We start from the raw sequence: 15,322 nt of genomic DNA on the forward strand, positions 1-15,322 counted from the left end.
TACCATGCTATTCACACGAAAGTTCGTCAACCCCCCCTCCCTCGGTCGCCAAAGTTACCAGGACAGGGGTACATAAGTTATCAGGTCTGCAATGTGTGAGTTATCATACTATTACCGGGGTCTATTTGATCAACTCCCCCCCCCCCCGGTCACTGAAGGTACCAGGACTGTCGCGGATTTGTCACGGCAGATGTCCTTAGTGTCAGGACTTAGTCGCGAGGCCAACGCATCTATGTGGTAGCTTGAGAGGGGTTGAGTGGGACGAGAGACGCAGGGCGGATCAACACGCAAGACAAGGATTTAGACAGCTTCGGGCCCCGGGAAACATCATCCGGTAAAAACCCTACATGCTGTTGAGGCTAGGTCTCATTATCATCACGAGGGAGACGCCGTAAACCGGCTCTTGTGTCTAGCCCTAGAGATTGTTTCTTGCTTGTCGCTTCTAACTTGTAACTTCTAACCCGTCCCTCTTTGGGGAGCCCCGCCCCTCCTTATATATGTTGAAGGGGCGGTTTACATGTGGAGTCCTATTATGATTAGGACTAGTCTTTCTCTAATACAAACCGGGTACAACTCTCGGTCTTAACTCTTTGTAAGGTAAATATTCCTTTCCTGTTAAACCGGCCCACAGTAGTTGAACCGGCCTTCTGGGCCTTGTGCCTTGTCATCCGTCTAATCCGCCCATCGGGTTACCAGTGAGTCATAACGACCAAGCGGGTCGTTGTAAACCGCCAAGGTCAGGGCGGGTCTTCAGATAAACCGCCAAGTCCGGCCGGGTTAACTTCCGGCCGGTTTACACCGCGGGGTATATCCCCGACATTAGCCCCCAAGTTTAGCTTGGATTTATCCATGGTAAACTTATGCTGCAGATAAACACCAGAACAAATTTGACAGGTTGTGCTCCGGGTTAAGAATTTTTGTAAACCGGCACCTGATCATCCTTAAGTCCTTGTCATTCCTCCTTCTAGAAAATCCAGGTCAATAAGCCAGCGTCATGCTCAATTTGCTGACATTAGTTTATCACAGAAAAATATTGTGAAGAATAATCCACTTGAGTTGGCTTCCAAAACGTCGGTTTAAGAAATATTGGTCTTGACATACTCATCTGATACTCAGCCGGTTTGAAAATGATCCCGGTCTTGAAAACTTGCCGGTTTAACATTACCAAATGGCCGGGTCATGAAAACTGATGATCCCGGATTATGATTGTTGCAGACACCGGTTCATGATTATTGATGATACCGGGTCAATCTAGTTTGCTCAACAGAGAATTTGAAAATATTCCTTCAATAATAATATAATACCTGTAGCCCCCAAGTGCCGGGTTGTCATGCTTGCAGCAACCTGGGACTTGTAATTGACTGATGCCCATAAAATTTCAACCAATGCAGCCCCCAAAGGCCGGATCATTATGTAATAATCAGTAGGGACTTTGTAAATATAATCTTGTAAACTTTGAACAGCAACGTGTAGCCCCCAAGGGCCGGCTCTGTAAGATAATATTGAGCTGGGACTTTGATATATACTCCAATGAAAATAACATCATATGATGTAACCCCCATCATGGGGCTTGAATCCACATCCACAAGGTTAAGAGCCTTTGTGCTTTACCAACTGAGCAGTAGACCCTTCAATATAATGGATACAACACTTTGTACCTTGAATAGTTGACAGGAGCAATTGATAGCCCCCAAGGGCCAGCTCATTACAATGTGATGAGTTGGGTCTTCAATAAGATGAGCAAAAATGACTTTGCATTAGCCCCCAAGTGTCATGGTGCATGCTTGCAGCGACATGAGACTTGCATATTTGATATAATCCCAACTTTGAACAATGTAGCTCCCAAGTGCCGGGTTGTAAGCCTGCAGTGACTCGGGACTATTCCTTCAATTATAGAAAATGATAACCATTGCGCTAAAGCGACTTTGAAAACCTTAATCATAATATTAATAACCATAATAAAAATCCAGCCATGTTGGCTATTTGAATAATATAATCCGGTATGAAAACCTTATTCATCCAATATCATAATGAAAATTCAGCCAAGTTTGGCTATTTGAATAACCCAATGATTTATAAGCGCATAATTCCAATGGCGCAATCCAAATATATACTGGCGACTTATAGTCCAAAGCCAGGCCGGTTTAATAAACACCGGACAGTTTCTCATCATATACTGGCAACTTATCATCTTAAAGCCAGGCCGATTTAACAAACACCGGAAGTTATCATCATACTGGCGACTTATCGTCTTAAAGCCAGACCAGTTTAATAAACACCGGAATTTATCATCATACTTTATTCAACCTGTTTCTGCATACAACAAGTTTAAAGTGTCCTGGCGGTTTACCGCCGGACGGGTCATAATGTCCAATATATAACCTGGGTTTATAACCAATGCTGCATTTAAAAATATGAAATATATCATACCTGTGACATTGAATCACATCGTTGGTTTACCAACTTTTTGTAGTAAGAGTGATAATCCCAATCTTGAGTACTGATAACTCCTTCCATATTGTGCCGGTTTATGATAAACCGTACCTGGTTGTGATAGACACCGGATTATCCATATATAATACTGGCGACTCGTAGTCAAACCAGACCGGGTTAATAATCGCCGGATTATAATTTGATCATGTACTGACAACTTGTAGTTGAAAGCCGAGCCGGGTTGATAAACACCGGTTTACTCCATAATAGGATGGTAACATAAAATCAAACCGGGCAGATAGCCTCAGGTTTTGAAAAGAAGACCGTGTTCCCCAAATTGGCTATGTTGAACCGGTGCAAAATATTATGGTGCTAGAACAAAGCGATAAATTATCAACTCGTAAAAAGGGGAAAAAGCAAAATCAGCAACAAAAATAAAAAACTAGTCAGGTCCACTGGTGAACCTTTTGCAAAAAATAGCTCTTTAAGCTTGGTCATATGGAATTACCATGGTCAGACGCAACCAAGCCCCCCGAAGGCGTAGCGATGGTGCCGGTCAGCCAGGACCCCAAAATGACGCGTGGCGTTACGCCGGCCAAGTGGCATTGCTATGGTTCGGGTTCGACCAAAGCCCCCAAATGACTCTAGGCCCGGAGGCCGACCAAGAGGCGTGACCAGTTCAGACGTGACCGTGTCCCCAAATGATTCTAGTGGCTTTCGCCGGCCAAGTGGCATTGCATCGGTTCGGACACGACCGAGCCCCCAAATGACTCTAGGCCCGTAGGCCGACCAAGAGGCATTGCATCGGTTCAAATATGACCGAGCCCCCAAATGGTTCTAGTGGCTTTCGCCGGCCAAGAGGTATTGCATCGGTTCAAATATGACCGATCCCCCAAAAGACCCTATAAGGACGGCTATGTTCTCTTTGGTTCGAATACGACCTATGTTTGAACAGGAAGCCTCAAGTGATCTTGTTAACACTTGCAAGGGGTAAACCGGATGTTGTTTTAAAACAACTCCATGTAACCACACATGATATAAAAAGAACAGAGACCCCGCTTTATGAAGCAGAAACCCCCATGTGATCAATAATATGTCAGGCCAATAAGGCAGGATACCCATGTTTGAACCGCGCATCATGGCAACAGGTCCTCTTTGGCACCATTTAACTTTTTGTAAGAGATAAATCCTTCTTGAACCGGGATTTTAAACCGGATATTGAGAGCTTCAAAGCTTTGTGGGAGACATCCTTCCCTTGAACCGGATCTTAAACCGGAATCTTCATTTTCAGCCGAAATTTTCTGACGGCCTTTAAACTCGAACTTGCGAGAAGTTAACTCCCTTTTGAACCGGAAATTCTTAAACCGGATTTGAGAGCTTCAGAGCTTTGCAGGAGAACAGATTTCCCTTGAACCGGATCTTAAACCGGAATCTTCGTTTTGAACCGGAAATTTTCTGACGGCCCTTAAATTTTCATCCAGCGTCCTGGGGTTCTTGACTTTACTGACAAACCGGCAACCTTTGCTGAGTCATATCATTGTAGCCCCCAAGTCTCAAGGTGACTCGAGGAGTTGGCTTGAGATTCTCCATATTTGACCGTGATATAAACCGGCATAACTTGTATATCATTGGTGTTGATAGCATGATGTGAATCCACAGAAGGTTGAGGCGACTGCGGCGGGTTATAAATGATCTGTATAAGCCGTGTCAACAACTCAGCCAATGGTTCCTTCCAACTGGCTATTTTGAAATTAACCAAACTGTAGTGGCGGCGACTTGCGTGCCTGCCCATTGATCCATCCAATGCAGACGGTGGTTGATGGTATATGATAATTTGCCTCCACTTTGAAAGAAAACCGGGCTACCCAAGCTGTGACTTGCTCATACCCAATAACCAGCTCATGCAGACAGGTGCGGCCCGGTATATTGATGTAGGCCAGGCCGCGAGAGACGGACGACAAAGACGACCGCAGCACCAGAGGCAGCTCGGACAGATGATCCGGCCATGGCATTGTAAGCCAATGCGGACGGGGAAAATCGGCACCGGTGTCGTAAACCGGCACGGACGGGCGAGCTAATCGTGGGTGCGGTCCCGGCAAGCTGATATAAACCGGGCCGTAAGTGCGGCGTCTTGCACGCATCCATCACCGTGTAATGTGGCACGGACGAACACCGGGCAGGACGTTGCCAGCGCATGCTCCGTACCCATGGTATAAACCCCATTTATAATGAATAATTGTCCTGCATATCAAAATATACGGTCCAAAGTAATTGTTTCCTTGAAAAAAAAAATATATACCAAGAAACTAAATTTAGACGGATATCACCTGATTTGTCTGGACGTCGGAAGATCCATATGTAATATCTATCAATAAGCTAACAATAGTATAGCCCATCGGGTGTATATCCCCGACAAGGACCCTGGTGCATAAGTTATCAGATATGCGATGTGTGAGTTACCATACTATTCATACAAAAAAGTTATCGAGTGTATGTTTACATTAGGTTTTTTTAAAGCTACGACGATATTTGTACATAAGCTATCAGGTTTGTGGTACATATAATTATCAATCTCATTACAAAAGAATTTACCGAGATATGACAAACGAGAAAAAGACCGTTGTTCGAATTCTATAGGAGTGAAACATTTATTTCTCTAGAAAACATTCATCACTACAAAAAAGAGAAAAGTGGAGTACAAAACACGTTGCATCGGCCCTTTAAAAAACTTGGAGCAAATGGTTTTGTCTCCTCATCAAAGGCGTTGTGGTCTTTTTTCTCGCTCTCATTTACTAAGGTAGAAATATAAATTAACCTGCAAATGAAACATAATAGGTGGTCAGCTTAGCTGGTAATGCGTCGTGGCCGCATCCAACAAGTTGTGTGTTTGAATCCTAGTGGTGGCACTATTTTTCTGAAGCTCTTTTTACGCGCCAGAGCAGAAAAGAAAGATCGAAAGAAAAAAATGCGATCGTACGTGACTGTCGCTAGCCGACAGTCGGCAGGAAAAATAGCATTCTCGTAAAAATAAATATGACTTATTACATTTGATTGTTATAGTTGTAACTATATTTATTGAATGAAAATTTTCCATCCATGGTTGAATATTGTGGTGGGTCTTTTTCCATGCATGATTGCATGTTGAGGTGGGCCTTATGCCATTCATAAATGTACGGTGAGGTGTCATGTTTGCATGTTGAGATATATAAATTAGTGAAGATGGCTCTCTTAGGTATATAGGATTAGCCATCCATCTCTCAACATAATATCAGGATGTAAGGAACTAAGATTACTTACTACAAAGCAGATCGAGCAGAGGATACCTAATGGCAAATCATAACTAACTGTAGATGAACTGCACTGATTGAGATTACTCACTACAAAACAGATTGAGCAGAGGGTATCTAATGACACAACATAGCTAATTACAGACAGACTGCATCGACTGAGATTATTCACTACAAAGTAGATCGGGCAGAGGGTACCTAATGGAAGAACATAGCTAATTGCAAACAGAGTTGCACTCAAAGCAGATCGAGCAGAGGGCACCTAATGGCAGAACATAGCTAATTGCAAACGGAGTTGCACTCAAAGCAGATCGAGCAGAGGGCTAATGACAGAACATATCTAATTGCAAAACAGAGTAATGTGAGCATGACCGGAGCTAAATGAGTACATGGTTTAATAAGTATATGGTTAAATTTGTACATTGCTTAATCCCTCACATATGGTTTAATAAATATGTGGTTAAAATCTGTACATTGGTGCCCCAAAAACGAGTATATCTAAAGCAGTCCCTCGTATATGATTAAATTTGCACTCTAGATTTTTCTACAAGTATGTATTCCTAATCATATAGTACATCCACTATTAAAATATTATATGTTTTAGAGATATCTAACATAGATATGTATAAACTACATAATTTACACAAGTATCAATTCTTTTAGTTACAATGTAGAAACTGAATCTAGCGCAACGCATGAGTATTTTTTCATGATATGCATTACAAATATATAATAAATAAATGATAAAACCAATCTTTAACTTTGTTTTGTTGTTAAGTATGCCAAATAAGTAATAAAAATTTATACTCTTTACACAGTAGTATAGTAAGTATAAATATTTAGTATAATGTGAGGGACAAGTAACCGATGATCCACATGACGAGTGCGACGCAGTACGCCTGGACGTCGCAGTAGAAAAAGCTTGAAAAGTATGAGAGATAGAGTGCGTTGTAAACGTCCAAGCCCGCGGTTAGGGCTGGGCATTCGGTTCCCCCGAACCGTTCGGGTCGGTGCTTCGGTTATTTAGAAAAATCGAGTTGTTCAACATCGCTGACCGACCGGTCAATGGAAAAAGCAGAATGACTGCATTAAGATTTCGGTCCGGTCATCGGTTCTAACTGAACAACACCTATTATTACTAAAATAATAGCAGGAATATTTGCACTTGCACACCGAACAGCCCTGCACCAGCCGACCCTGATTATTTAATAAGTATAGGAATCGCTACACCATTCTCTAGTTCCTTTTTGCAAGAACTAAACCCATTTCCCATCTTTTTTCAACAATCAGAAAGAGCAAACAAGTGACCAAATATAATTACCATCCAACAGTAGTTTGGCGCACACATGAATTGAGTCACACACACGACACAACTGGTAAATTTTGACGACACACACTTAGTTCTCAAGACTTAAATTTAGAACCTGAACTAAACGCAATAGGCAACGTACAGTAGCAGTATAGCAACAATTTTCCAACTTTTAAAATTAAAGCTTTATTGCGTCTGCTCCAGCAACTAGCAGTAGTTTATTCAGAACTGCAACCAACCAAAAAGAGTATCTGGAATATGAACAATAATTCAATTGATGAGTAGTTCATAGATAGAAACATATATTATGATTTCAATCTGAACTGAAGCAGCAATATGATTCTTATAGCTCAGAAGTGAAAGCTCACCAATCCTTAAGAAGTAGGCTTTGCGGTGGTGGGAGGCTTGGCATGGCTTTGGAGCTTCGCTTTCTCATTATATTCTGCAATTAACTCTGAAAAGAACAATGGTGGAAGCAAGCATTATATAATAGCAAATGAACACATATTACATAATGCAAGATTAATTAAATCAAGTTACCTTATTCGAGCTTGGTCAATTCTTCAGTGTTCTCTACTACGCTAATATGAGTACCATATCGAAGCCAATCCTGAGTGCACACAAGGGATTCAACCATGAATGGAGTCAGAGAAGATCTGAACTCATCGAGAATACGCCCACCAGTAGAGAATGCAGACTCAGATGCAACGGTGGAGATGGGACTGCCAAAACATCCCGTGCCAAGCACATGCCAATATAGGAAACCTAGATGAGTTAACATTCCACCAATCTAATATGTCAAAATCTGGGCCATCATCTTCAGGCTCCTCAGCAAGAAACTTGTCCAACTCAGACTTACTGTCGGTGTCAAAACCGGCGGATCTCGGGTAGGGGGTCCCGAACTGTGCGTCAAGGTCGGATGGTAACAGGAGACAGGGGACACTTTATTTTACCCAGGTTCGGGCCCTCTCGATGGAGGTAAAACCCTACTCCTGCTAGATTAATATTGATGATATGGGTAGTACAAGAGTGGATCTACCACGAGATCAAGGAGGCTAAACCCTAGAAGCTAGCCTATGGTATGATTGTGTATGATGATGGTTCGTCCTACGGACTACAACCCTCCGGTTTATATAGACACCGGATAGGGTTAGGGTTACACAGAGTGGTTACATTGGTAGGAGATCTTGAATATCCGCATGCCTAGCTTGCCTTCCACGCCAAGGAAAGAACCTTTTGGACACGGGACGAAGTCTTCAATCTTGTATCTTCATAGTCCTAGAGTCCGGCTGAAGGTATAGTCCGGCTATCCGAACACCCCCTAATCCAGGACTCCCTCAGTAGCCCCTGAACCAGGCTTCAATGACGACGAGTCCGGCGCGCAAAATTGTCTTCGGCATTGCAAGACGGGTTCCTCCTCCAAGTTCTTCAAGAAGATTATAAACACCAAGAATAGTGTCCGGCTCTGCAAAACAAGTTCTCCACGTATTGCCATATAGAGAATAATATCAACACAAATCAAATCCACTGACGTATTCCGCAGTGCGCCATAACACTGCGACCAAGCCTTTTGTATAGATTATTTTTATTGTTCCACCTTAGCGCATTTAACGAGGCAGTTTCCTTGGCACGTTTTGTCGAAGCAGAGATCGTGTGCCCCGTTTAACGGGATTCTCATTAATACGGACGTGGGTAACCCAACCGCGCCATTTTACCATGGCGCTTGAGAGGCAAATGAGTTTTATTAGGTAGGTGGGACGCATAACCGCATCAGCCTATATAAGGGGATAATGATTCCCCCCTTTTTACCTACGCCTTCTTCCTCCTTTGCCCATCCATCTCTTGCGCACTCAAGCTCTAGCGCCCGAGTCCGCTCTTCCTTCCTCAACCTTCTCCAGCAATGTCCGGAGCAGGAGGCAAGTGGATGGTTTCCACCGTTACGGAGGCTCAAGTCAAAAAGCTTAGGAAGGCCGGATACCTGTCCAAGGACATCCCGCACCGGCTTCCCGAGGAGGGGCAGCTTCTTCCTACCCCAAGGCCCCATGAGAGGGTAGTTTTTCTTCCCCACTTCCTCCGCGGACTGGGCTTTCCACTTCACCCCTTCGTCCGGGGGCTCATGTTCTACTACGGCCTGGATTTCCACGATCTGGCCTCGAACTTTGTCCTCAATATCTCGGCGTTTATCGTCGTGTGTGAGGCCTTTCTCCGCATCCGCCCCCACTTCGGCCTCTGGCTCAAGACCTTCAACGTCAAGCCCAAGGTGGTGTCCGGCACCCAGGCGGAGTGCGGAGGTGCTATGGCCGGCAAGATGGCCAACGCCCTCTGGTTCGATGGCTCCTTCGTGGAGACCTTAAAGGGGTGGCAGGCAGGGTGGTTTTACATCACTGAGCCACGCGACTCGAAATGGATCGCGGCCCCCGAATTCCGATCCGGACCCCCACGCGGCTCATGTCCTGGAAAGAGACGGGCCTATCGTGGGGCAACGAAGAAGAAGTGACCGGATTGCAAACTTGCATCCAGTCCCTCGTGAACAAGCCAATCCGGCATGTCAATATCATCCAGGTTATGCTCGTCCGCCGGATCCTCCCGTGCCAAGAACGGGATTTTACTTTGTGGGAATTTGACCCGGCGCAGCACCAAACCCTCAATAGGCTCTTCGACACGATGTACGAAGACGTCTGGAAGGTGCTGACCAAAGGCGCCGAGTGCCCCACATCCGCTTCCGAGGATCGCGGATACAGCTCGCAGCGCGACGCTCACGAGGTAAGCTATCTATACCTTTTACAGGTTCGTTAAGCTCTTTTTTCATAGATTAACTCCATGTGGGATCCAAAAACTCCCTTTGCCTTTAACAGGAGTGGCTGAAGATAGCCGGACCGATTAACTGTCCGACTCCCCTGCCTGAAGACCCAGCCCCAGCTCTCCTAGAGAAGCTGCTGGCTCCAGCACCTTATGTGGTGCCGGAGAAGAAGGTCAAGAAGAAGAAGACCACCGGGACTCGAAAGAGTTCCCGCAACATGGTGGTGTCGAGCTCTTCATCTGACGAGTCTGCGACGCCCTCCTCTCGTGAAATCGAGGAGGAGGAGCAAAGAAGCTCTCCCCCACCGTGAGGGGAGAGAAGAAGAAGAAGGCCACCCCAACGGGGGAGGCCGAGGGGTCGAGAAAAAGGAAGACCCCTCCGCCGGACTACTCCCACGACGCCGAAGAGGGCGGAAAGGAGTGGCCGGACAGAACCAAGCGTCCGACGATATCGTAAGTATTTACATACCAGAGTGACTCATGATATTGTTTAATGCGCGACTTTCCCTAACGTCGAACGTAATTTGTGCAGCCTGCCCCGGGCCGAACTCGACGATTCGTCGAGCGGCTCCCTGGCTTCGTCGGACATAAACTCTGTCCCGCCCGCAGTCTCCTCCAGCGGGGCGGACGACGCCGAAGTGGCGCCCCGCCAAATGGGGCAGGAGGAGACGGTCCTGGAGGAGCCGCAAGGCAATCCTCCGGACCCCAGGAGTAAAGGGGATAAAACCCCCCAGGGCTCCAAGTCCGGCTTTGAGCCGGACACCGCGCCGGACTCAACAGTCCTGGTCCGCGGTGGGCGAACTCCTTCCAAGAGGAGTAAACCGTCTGAGCCGGCGACCTCTGTCCAACCAGAGGCACCGGACAATCTGCTAGAGGCGCTTGAGGGCGCCACCATCGACGAGGAGCACCATGTTGTTCTGAGTACGGTGGTCCAAAGGGTTCAGTCCGCCAAGAGCGGACTGAATGAAGCTTGCGCTAGCCTTCTAACAGGCTTTCAGGTAAGCAAAAAATATGCCAAATTATTTACCGCATAGACAGTAGCCCCTGATGCTCTGTTCGGTGTTCGGAAAGAAAAACCAAATAGAGGATCTAGTAATTTCCGCAGGAGTCTAACAATAAAAAGTCAAATATGCGTATGCAGGCTTCGCTGCTGTCCACCGCCGCACTGACTGCGCAGGTGGATGTCCTTAAAAAGGACCTCGGGCAGTCCGAGCAAGAGCTCGGCCTTGTCAAAAGGCAGCTCGAGGAAGAAGAAGGTAAGAAATACCCTAAAAAAAGTGCCTATAGAGAGGCTTGATTGCAGAAAGAAATAACAGGAGAATACTGCTTATTGTAGGGGCCACAACCGAGGTGGCAACCCTGAAGCAGGCGCTGGCCGAGGCCGAGAAGAAGACGGCCGAGGAGCGCGCCGAGCGAGAAAGGCTTGGGGGTCAGGTCGGCGAGGTGCAGCAAGAGCTGCAAGCTCTCATGAAAAAACATGAGGGTTTGGAGCTTGAGTCAAAAGCGCAAGCGTCCGAGCTCGCGTCGGCCATTGAGACCGCCAAGAATGCCAAGGCTGAAGCCCAAAAGGCCCTCCAAGAGTTGGAGGAGGTGAAAAAGATAGTAGCGGGTAAGGCATTCTCAATGCAAAGTAGGAATATAAAAATAAAGTACCTATTACTTACCCGAATCCGGAGTTCTCCAGGGGCGTTCTTCGATCTTCCCCGCAGCGCATCCGACGCCGCCGCATTCTACCGAGCTGAAGAGGGCAGCTCGACGGAGAGTGTGTTCTGGTCTCAGTATTCTGAGGCCGGACACCCTGTGCCCTTAAGCGATCAGCTGAAACAGCTGGTCGAGCTCCACAAGGCGGCCGAACAAGCCATGAAGGGCTTACTAGTTCGGCTGTGGCCTGGAGAGGCCCTACCCGGGAGCTACTTCGGGCTAGTGCGGCGGCTGGTGGAAGCCTGTCCACGGCTTGAGGTCATCAAGCGCTCCGTCTGCATTGAAGGTGCCCGGAGGGCCCTTGCCCGTGTGAGGGTACATGGGGCAAGCTGGACGGAGAGAAGCTGGTGAAGGACAGGCCGCCAGCGGGGAAGGAGCATCGCAAGCCCGAGAACTATTACAAGGAAGTTCTTGCCGGAGCCCGCCTTATCGCGGATGAATGTACCAAAGAGGTATTATTTAAATAAACTCGCTCGTTTGTATCCTGTGCGCCGAAAACTTTTCATATGCGCTAAGCAATGCTTGTTGAATTTAAAATATTATTTTCTATGCGGCCGTTTATCAAAAATTGAGAGACGGCCAGTCGTCGGCTTCTGCCCCCATGCCACTAGTGCTGGGGTGTTCGGGATAAACCTGAGGGCTCTTGTTCCCATAGTTGGGGTCCTTCGAGGGAGGCGCTCAGCACAGCGAACCAGACAATCGGACTATAATGCTTGAACACTCTCACTTAGCCACAGAACGTTATAATTTTAAATTTCGGCGAAGCCCCTAGTCCGGAAGGCCGAATTCGGGGCGCTATCGACGCCTTTGGCCGGACTTAACCAGCTCCTCGCTCGAAGCGGCATAAGCCTTTAAGGACTCGAAAAACCTCTCGAACAGCGACCGGTCTCGCGCCTTATCATGACAGTCTGTTTTAGCGTTCTCCACTGAGGTGCTCAACCCACCTGACCTGGGGCACAATCGCAGTGGTTCTCCTAGTGCTACCTTAGCCGATATAACGGAACGTAAGGCACCAAAACATAGGAGCCGGGCAAACCCAACATATGACCAAAATCATGACTCGGAGCCGATGCATATAGTGCTATAAGTTCGGGGTGCCGCACTTGTGAAAGTGTACGTACTTCTCACACCAGATAAAAGGGTAATAGAGCCCCTGGCGTGGTTTGCTGTACCATGGTGTACGGGTGCGATCATGTTATTGAATAAACATATGTATATTAAAAGATGATAATGCAAAAAATAGACGAAAAGCTATGCATTGTTTATATGGAGGCTGTTTATCAAAGCCGAACGATACAAGTGGTGCAATAAGCAAAAAAGATACTGGACTATTTAACATGTCCTGACCAGGCGCAGGCCGCGAAATTTAGAAACAGATATATCGCTCGAAATAGAGACCACCTGAAAGTTCCGTAGGGCGGCGTAGCTTTGTCTGCTTTCCTGGGTCTTGTATCGTCTGTGCAGCAGCGAGGCCGAACAGGTTATCCAGAGTATGGAGTCCTGAAAAAAAAGAAAAAAATTTGGCAGCCCCTAGTACCTTTGACGCCGTGTTGTAGGCATGCCATTGATGTGCCCCTTCCCCTGTGCCCATGGAATTTTAAGGGCGTAATTGTGTACTCTAGGTACTCGCTCTGCTATGCTGTGATGGCTAGGGTTGGGGACGTATTGCTACGCTTGCTCCGAACGTGCCAGGCGGTCTTGTTGCAGGTTACTCCGGGCGCGCTTTGCGTTGTCTGGCTTTTTAACGGCCGGGCTGGAGAGTTGCCTTAAAAGGCTGCTTTGTACCTCCGCTGCAAGGGCCGCAGTGTGCTCTTCCGTACGGATGGAGCATTCAGTACTTCCGCAGACCGTGATCACTCCTCGAGGGCCTGGCATCTTGAGCTTTAGATATGCGTAGTGCGGCACCGCATTGAATTTAGCGAATGCGGTTCGTCCAAGCAGGGCATGATAGCCACTGCGGAACGGGACTATATCGAAGATTAACTCTTCGCTTCGGAAGTTATCCGGAGATCCGAAGACCACATCAAGTGTTATCGAGCCTGTGCAATTGGCCTCTACACCTGGGATGACGCCTTTAAAGGTCGTCCTTGTGGGCTTAATCCTTGATGGATCTATGCCCATTTTCCGCACTGTATCCTGGTAGAGCAGGTTCAGGCTACTGCCGCCGTCCATGAGGACTCTTGTAAGGTGAAATCCATCAACGATTGGGTCAAGGACCAATGCGGCGAAACCGCCGTGACGGATGCTAGTGGGGTGGTCCCTTCGATCGAAAGTGATCGGGCAAGATGACCATGGGTTGAACTTTGGGGCGACTGGCTCCATCGCGTATACGTCCCGTAGTGCACGCTTCCTCTCCCGCAAGGGAATGTGAGTCGCGTATATCATGTTCACCATCCGCACTTGTGGGGGAAACCCCTTCTGTCCGTTGTTGTTCGGCGGCCTGGGCTCCTCCTCATCGTCGCTATTTAGCCCCTTGTCTTTGTGTTCGGCTTTTAACTTGCCTGCCTGCTTGAACACCCAACAATCCCTGTTGGTGTGATTGGCTGGCCTTTCGGGGGTGCCGTGAATCTGGCACGAGCGGTCGAGTATCCGGTCCAAACTGGACGGGCCCTGGGTATTCTTTTTAAATGGCTTTTTCCGCTGACCGGATTTATAGCCTCTGAATCCGGCATTTACTGTCGTATCCTCATTGCTGTCGCTGCTAACGCGGCGTTTTTGTTTATTCCGGCGTGACCTGCCACCTTTGTCCTTGGTATCCGAGTTACCGTGCTTCTTCGATAAGTTGTTGCTACGAGCTAGCCAGCTATCTTCGCCCGCGCAAAAGCGGGTCATGAGTGTCGTGAGGGCTGCCATTGATTTCGGCTTTTCCTGTCCCAGGTGCCGGGCCAGCCACTCGTCGCGGATGTTATGTTTGAAGGCTGCTAGGGCCTCTGCGTCCGGACAATCGACTATCTGATTTTTCTTTGTTAGGAACCTCGTCCAGAATTGCCTGGCCGATTCTTCTGGCTGCTGAATTATGTGGCTTAGGTCGTCGGCGTCCGGTGGTGATGTCTACACACGCTTCTACTCTTGTAGACTATGTTGGGCCTCCAAGCGCAGAGGTTTGTAGGACAGCGGCAATTTCCCTCAAGTGGATGACCTAAGGTTTATCAAACTCAGGGAAGTAGAGGTTGAAGATGGTCTCTCTCAAGCAACCCTGCAACTAAGATACAAGAAGTCTCTTGTGTCCCCAACACACCTAATACACTTGTCAGATGTATAGGTGCACTAGTTCGGCGAAGAGATATTAAATGGCAAGTGATATGGATGGCAAAACAAAGTAATATAAATCTGTAATAAAAAGTGCAGCAAGCAAACAAGTGGTAAACGTGAGCACAAATGGTATTGCAATGGTGGAAACAAGGCCTAGGGATCATACTTTCACTACTGGCAACTCCCAACAACATTAACATAATCGAATCACATGATATTTCCCATAAAACATGCAAAGGGGACGCACCCGGAGATCATTTCTTCGTGGTCAAGAGAGGACGAGAATTATGTAGGGCTACAAAAGCACACCTCAAAGTTCATAGTTCTCATCTAAGGATTTCCCAATGTCACCGCGGCCATCCAAAGAGAGTCCCACAATCACCACAACATATCTAAAGGATAGTCAAAGACAAGCACCAAGAGACTCTCAATCTTCAATCAACACACAAGAGAGGAAATCATTCATGAAAATATTGTTCTAATCCATGTCCAATAGACCGCTGTCACCTTGGTCTCGGGGATTATACTAAATAAAGACAAG

The sequence above is a fragment of the Triticum aestivum genome, chromosome 2A (genome assembly GCF_018294505.1).
Source record: "Triticum aestivum cultivar Chinese Spring chromosome 2A, IWGSC CS RefSeq v2.1, whole genome shotgun sequence".
Lineage (NCBI taxonomy): Eukaryota > Viridiplantae > Streptophyta > Magnoliopsida > Poales > Poaceae > Triticum > Triticum aestivum.